The sequence below is a fragment of the Phalangium opilio genome, unplaced genomic scaffold, assembly GCF_054372755.1.
Source record: "Phalangium opilio isolate 3A_F unplaced genomic scaffold, DU_Popi_V2 ptg000046l_1, whole genome shotgun sequence".
NCBI classification, from domain to species: domain Eukaryota; kingdom Metazoa; phylum Arthropoda; class Arachnida; order Opiliones; family Phalangiidae; genus Phalangium; species Phalangium opilio.
In genome coordinates this window covers 6790545-6798437 of record NW_028324169.1, presented here as the reverse complement: position 1 = coordinate 6798437, position 7893 = coordinate 6790545, and positions in this window count along the sequence as shown.

The window sequence follows — 7893 nt, the reverse complement described above, 5'->3', positions numbered from 1 at the left end:
TGTTTTCAATTTCACTTTTATGCCTATAGATCCGTCGCCTACTTAAGTTACTATTGATTAGCTTTGACACTTAATTTCATATATGGGGTTCCCTTAACCAAATAAAATCATTGGGCAAGCTTATTGCTGTTCACTTAAAGGGACGACGGATGTATTCGCTACCACTAAATGGCTTCATTGCTTTATAGTTAATTTTTAATTTTACATGTATCTTATTGAACAGAAATCAAAGCTTGCCGGCACCTGAAATAGTTTTTGATTCCGATGAAATTGACGAGGCAGATGAACTCGAATTGCTCTTTCATCAAAAAGTAAGTAATTTTGGTGGCGATAGATGTTTGTTTGAATACTATATATTGTCAAACCGTTCATAAAGTACAATGTTTGGAATAGGGTCTTTGCGCGAGAGGAAAAAAGGGGGGAAAAGGGAGGAAAAGAGGGGCGGAAACCTGGGTCCAATATCCGGTTCCAGCCTCCGCCATATTGAAAGCCGCCAGATATATTCGTCTAGCTTAAAGCTAGTTGTGAAACCCATGCTTAGCGGCTAATATCTGTTTGTAAAATTATTAGAGAACTTGTATAACCGTAAATTGAACTTAGATAAGTAGGAGACAGTTCACCTATATCATTGGAATATTTTGCTACAACGTAAACAGGTATTTAATTTAAGGTTTATATTTAAATTACAAATTTTGTTAAGCCTTGGCATATATTTTTTTTATACTACCTCAGGCTCAGCCGCTCAGGTTACCTTATTTTATGAAATGCCAGCTGTGAAAAGAAGTGATAAAGGAAAGCTTACATTTAAAGAGTTGTATTTAGAATCTCTTAACGGTGATGCCGACAAAATAAGGTACACAAATTGACGAGGCAGATGAACTCGAATTGCTCTTTCATCAAAAAGTAAGTAATTTTGGTGGCGATAGATGTTTGTTTGAATACTATATATTGTCAAACCGTTCATAAAGTACAATGTTTGGAATAGTTATTTTTAGATACGCCTTAAACAGCGTTAAAGTTTAAAAATTAATATTCTATTCCTTTTTTAATTTTCAAGTAACGAAGAAATGCTTGTTGTGGCTACTGGTGGCGCTGAGTCGTCACCTGAAAAAACTGAGGAAACTTCAGTTCACCAACCAAACACTCCTGGTAAAGGTGCGGAAAAGGCTGGTGTAATCAGCACGCCAAATAAAACTTCGGTAAACGAAGAAGAAGAATAAGATGATGAAGATGAAGATTTTTTTCCAGCAGAAATTAACGTAAAAATAATTTCAATTAAAAAACTGTTTGACCTGTTAGATTATAGAATGATATGAACTTGTCGTTTTTTATTAAGTCTAATGCATACAGTCCTCTACTAAATGTCTCAACTCAATTATTTACTATATTATTAGCACATTGGAAACCACACGGAGTAATGCAAAGTTATTTTTGCCCAAGTAGAAATATTATTATAATAACAAGGTTATATTATTTTAAAAAGGATTCAAGCTTCTAGGGTTCATTGTTTTTTTTTTTTTTAAGAAAATTATTTTGCAAAGTCAAATGATGGGTTCAGTGCTAATCAAATATATCTTCGGATCTTCTGATCCCAATGTCTTGAAATTTGAATGAGGGGTGTAACAGTCTGGTCTCTTAAATAAATAAGAATCAATTTCTTAAAGTGGATAAGGATTTTTGAAAAACATTAATTTCTAATGTCAAAATTTAAAATTCAGTACTTACAACCGTTTTCCAAGGTAAAAAAAAACCAACCCTATCCTCCTTGTCCAAATACGTGGCTTTTAGAGAGAAAAAGATTAAAAAACCTAGACCTCTTGAACCAATTTTCTAAGACTTGTAAACGTCCAGAGGGCCAGATGTCTCGAAAGCCTTTTTGGTGATGCCCTGACTACATTGCAAGCCATTCTGTTCATAGTCAAACTATTTCATCAACACCAGAGCAGTTGAATTACACAGAAAATTAAGTCTGTCATTGAGAACGTTTAGCACTAGCGAAAGCGGTATCAGTATTTGCTAATGAAACTGATAAAACAGTAATGCATTAAAATGTAAAGTCTACCACACAAGAAGTTACTAAATGTCATCGACCAATACGAGGACGGCTTCGAGGAAGTATTTTTATTCTTGGCCGTATTTGATAAGTATAATGTTAAACTATATCCTGACTAGTTTTTACCAACAGCAACTGGTATTGTGATACTTTTCCCAAGGTTCTTCAGTTAGTTTCTTAATCCCCAGAACAGGTGTGTTTTAGGCTTTTGGGACTATAGTTTTGTCTAATTATAAGACATTTAGTGTCATGTGAAAGCAATATGTTTATTATCGGAAAGGCGGTGAAAGTACTAAAATTATTATTTTGACAAAGCTAATTAATTTTGAACATTTTTAACACACCTCATTAAAATATCAGGCCAAAAGAATCAATGGGACAGAAGATCTGACCAAAATCTCTACCTCCTCTCATTGAACTTAATGTGTATTTTGATTTCCTTCGAACGTTTCCGCCGGTAATCCAAAATTCGCACTTTTTGGCCTATTGAACGAGTTCTATGACGCCATCATTTTGAGTGGTCGAGCGCGTGATGAAGTGGGCTATGTGAAAACGAACGTGGACTATCACCTGTCTAGAAAAGCTACAGTGGCGCCGCCAGGGGGTAGGCTGGGTAGGCTACAGCCTACCCGTAGATTTCAGAGGGGGCCCGAAATTAGGTTCCCATAATATTAAAAATACCATTATTACAATATTTTGATGTAGGCCTACAAGGCAATTTACTTTAGACAAAGTTTCACACGGATGATGAACCTTTTGGCATCTGATTTTTACAATACTCTACAAAATGGGAAGTGGGTTAACACTTTCGTGTTAAAAGTTTATAACTAGCCAGAAAAGTCATCTCGCTTTTTGATTTTTAGCCACATAGTATGATGTACATCAACAATGAGGCTCTTATAGTTTGATCTGCCCTTTTGTCATTCTCGTAGTAGTTGTAGTAGTGTAAAATTTTTTGGTTCGTCATTGAAGGGACAGTGAATGAAACAGGATTGTGGTGAGGTGATATTTTTCGTTCTTTTTTACATGGATGGGGATTGTAATAGTAAGTTTAAGCATTTCACTTAATTGTACAAGTGAGGTTAATGATTGTGAATTGTGTATCACGTTTTCTTGGTATATCTAAAGCGAATGAAACGATTATTAGATTGCCTTAATGTAATGGAAGGTGATAAACTGTTCCTTTAAAATTTTTCTCACCCGTCGACTATGAGGATTTCACACATTCAATCCCGCTCCTCTATTTAAACATTCAAGGAAATCGAGGTTAACTTTTTTTGAATGGTCTTAAGGCGGGGTTTATCACGATCCCGGAATTTACGTGTATTTCTCTAGTAAGCGAAAATAATTTTAAAACCAAAAGGAAGTATATAGCATCTTTATATATTTAACTAGCTGTTACTCGCGGCGTCGCTCGCGTATAATAAGAACTTCATCAAAATGATATAAAGAATGGGCAGATTTTACTCATGACCAATTTTTTGTAGCACCCTAGGAGCGAGGGCACTCGGTGTTGCCCGTCAGCCTGTAGGGACATTTTTTATTTCTTTTCACTCGGACATTATTCCATACAGAATTGTTTTTAAGTTTTGGGCCGCCATTTAAAAAGATGGCAACAAATCGAACTCAAAAGACCATTCAGCCCGCCTATAGGTTAAAGGAAAGCAGTGTACTAAATTTTTACAAAATCGGTTGAAAAGCGCGGAATTTTTTGCAAAGAGATTTTTTTACATTTCTGGGCGCCATTTTTTAAGATGGCGGCGGATTGGAAAGATCTTTCTTAGTACGCGCCTACTACTTATGAGTAGCATTCCTGCCCATTTTCAGCCTTCTAGGGAAGCGATTTGGGCTGGGCGTTGATTATCAGTCAGTCTGTCAGTCAGTCAGTCAATCAGTCAGTCAGGACTTTGATTTATATAGATAGATATAGTGTATTACAATTTTATTATAAGTCAATTTATGAACGTAAGGATTACGGCCTAGGTAATTATTTTTAGGTCAGGGAAACGAGGGGCTAAATACTTGGATTTTCTGTACTTCAATCAAGGTTTAGGTATGCGCTATTGTGGGGGCTACTCACTCAAATTTTCTGTTTGTGTCGCACCATTACATTTATGAAAGAAGGTAAATTATTGATGTACAGATTACGTGCAATCATTTTATCACAGTTAAGGATAGCGCATCGATTGACCAATCAGTCTGATTTTCAGTATTTCAATTAAGGGTTAACTTGTGCGTTACGATTAATCATTTTTGCACCGTTAAAGGGTGCGCGAGTTTCCTATTTGTGTCGCACTATTATAATTATGTGTCGCTCTATTATAATTATAACAGATGAAAATGATTTGAAGTTAGGATTACTAGTAATCATTATATCACACTTAAAGGTAGTGCATCGAGGGGCTATTCACTGAAATTTTTTATTCGTGACGATGTGGCTAAAATTATGAGCCCAGCCCTTGTTTTTTTCGCGCTCTTTACTAATCGTCTTCTCTCCCGTTCATTCTGGTGGCATAAAACTTCGAGGTCAGACTACTTTTGGTAAACCGATTTCTGTTTTCCTCACCACAACGCCAGTGCAGTGACCTCATAGGGGGCTTAACTGAAAATCCCCCTCTCCGACTCCGTGTTTTTATTATTTTTGCAAACTATAGTTTATATAATAATATGTCTATTTTCTATAATACTGAACTTTAATATATTAAACTTCTCTATATGAATAATATGATAAAATAGTTGTTAATTTAATATTATCGACGTTGTGCAACTAAATGTTTCTCTTGAAATTTTATAAGGGGCCCCCAAATCTTCCTTAGCCTATCTGTAAAAAAATCCTGGCGGCGCCACTGAAAAGCTAGTCTCATTTTTCGTTTCCATTAACGTCATATTGCCTCTATTCGGACTGAAGATACTCTAGTATAGATGGGAGTGAAAATGTTTTTGACCTAATATCTCACCTATTGTCGCTACTTGGACTACGAGTTCTTTTCGTTTTATGAGATTAATATTCACGTCACATACCCGCGCAAAATGCGTGCAAAGCCGTGAACAGATGACAGGATGGAAGCCAATGAGTACATATTAGTGTACAAGTGGAATAAACGATATCCAGTAGATAATTGAGTCCTGGATCTGAGTTGGAGGCACCATAGAAAATAATGCGTTCCTCATTTCCTTTCCCAAAAAAATTATAACTTTGAAAGCATTTTTGGCCTATTGACGCTACTCGGTCCACATATACTCTATAGTCTAATCTATACAACAATGAATCTACTACTAAAAAAATGTTCTCGAAAGGGCTAACTTTTTTAACACCATACCCATAAAGCGTATAAAGCTGAATGCGAGGGATATTTGGTATCATTCTGGAAATATCTTATTAGGAGAAAACATTTAAAAATGGTTACCTTGTTTATGAAATTGAACTTCATTGAAGGAACGCGTGGCCGTCGAGGGGGAAGGCGAGGTGGTGGAAGTCGGAGACCCGGCACACGACTGTGCTGCGCTTGTAGGCAGTTTGGCCATCAGGCTGCCAACTGTCCGCTCTTAAGAGGTAACGACTATTGTTTTTATAGATTTTATTAGCGATGGGTTAGTGTAATATGGGGAAACTAATAATATTTTTATTCATTAATATATGTTCATTAGCTATACAACAGCGAGCTCCCACTCAACCAGCGCCAAACCAGACATCGCCCACACTGCCAGGTTTTCATACAGAAACTCTAAGAAAAAATAATTACTGGTAATTGGTGAGGAACTATGTTTTTGGGCTATTTGAATAGGTTAATGGTGAATAATTAAGTTAAAATTTAAAATTCCTTCATCAGAGATAATTATTTTGCTTTATTTCTTTTTATATTTAGATGAAACCAAATAAAATATTGAATTAATTCTGAACACGTTTTTGTAACTTATTATTTTCCAACTTTTGCAATGTAAAAAAGGGTTGGGGGTAGACAACACTCAGCATATCGGGACATACAAGGGGAGGCAATCTAATTTTTCTAAGACTCAAAAGGCTAATAACGTTATGTTCCCTTTACTGGCTTCTATACATCATCATCTGGTCTTCTGTCCATCCCACATGGACACCAGTCTGTACATACTGGCTTCTATCTCCATCATCATCGTTAAGGTTAAGATTTACGCGGCAATCGGCTAGGGTTACGAGAAACGTCTAGCCTCCCAATGGTGGGGCTTCCACCAAAGGTTCACGCAATTGCGCTGTTATTATTCATAGCTAAGATTTGAAACCTTTATATACTACCGATTTGAGTAGGGCGAAACAACAGGCGTATCCTTCAATTCAAACGTCAATATTAGTCAAGTCTCCCAAGAATATCTAGTTATTCTTTTTTAAAACTATGTAACGCTTAATTATATTTATTTTAGTATTTAAGATAATCTTCTTTCTCAACTCAAAATTAATACAGAAAGAGTTAAAACAGCAGTCTATGTGATTGTCTGTGTGTCCGTCCGTAGTTACACTAGTGCACGGCGTTAGCAGTTCGCCTTGTGTAAAGAAATCCTGCAAAAATCTTAATATTTCCATTTTCCATAGTATAAATTGAATATATGGAAATAATTTTCGTAATTTCGATGCCTTAAGTAGTTTTGTAGCTGTAAATATCCGTTTCATTTTGATATTCTCCATCCAAGAATATTTTTTGTATTATTATTTGACATGTCGTCTTAATTACTGTATATGCGCTATGATTCGAATACTGATTTAATAATTCGTAAACTTTTACTTCAGATACAAATTAGAAATATTTCCATATCTAGGTAAATTATAAAAAACGGCTTGGTTTGGACCAAGGCCGAAAAAACAAACGATATGTGTGAGGTTTATCATTTGACTGAAGTTCAGATATTGCAATTGTTTTAGTTATTTTTAACCATTTAATCCTTAATCAATATTAAATTCAATCAAATGTTTTTATTGTTAATCGATCCATTCCCTCTAAATTAATTGAAAAAATTACATATCTACGCTTTTTCAAGAACAATTACATTTTCCGAAAACATTTTATCATGAAATTAATTATTTTGAAGGGAGTTCGTGTTGAGATATCAACATAGAATATTTGAAATATTCTATTGACTTTCTAAAAAGAGCAAGCGAACTTTGACATAATTCGAAAGAAAAATGTAAAAATTTAATCGAAATGCTACATTTCTATTGTCGCCTCTATGAAGAAAAGATTGCACTGCAATTTCCCTCTCCGTGCTTTAGAATTTCTTGGTCATAACTCAGTCTTCATTTGAAACGTCACCACACCTTTCTACATTGTTGGCGCTACATGTACACCGGTTACGTATTACGCGTAATCATTTTAGCACGCTTAAAGACCATTTCGGAAAACACACAGGGGCGAGGCCACCATTGGGGTATTCTCCCTCGCACCAAGGGTCACCGCCAGACGGTGCCAAATTACACTAGAGGCAGGAGGCTAGTCAACTCGCTCTGCCTATAGCGGTGCTTCTAGGCGAGAGAGAGAGAAGGCCCCAATGGCGGCATCACCCTTGTGTTTTAGTTTCTCTGTATGTAATTTCTAAAATGATCTACTCACTTACAAATGTACCCAAATTACACTGAGTGATCGGTCCTTCAGGCGCTAGCGAGTGACAAGCCACAACCATAATCATTCATGTACACGAATGCTTTGTAGTTTTAGGTTATTAAGGTTGGTGGGCAAGTCCGGAGAGTCACTAAAGTGAAAAGGTTTCGAACTATATGGTATTATTGGCTGAGTGTGTCGCAACGGCTCTAGATGACCCATATGCTTGAACCACTGGTGCTTTTAAAATTTTTTATATTGGGAAAGTAGAGGAAG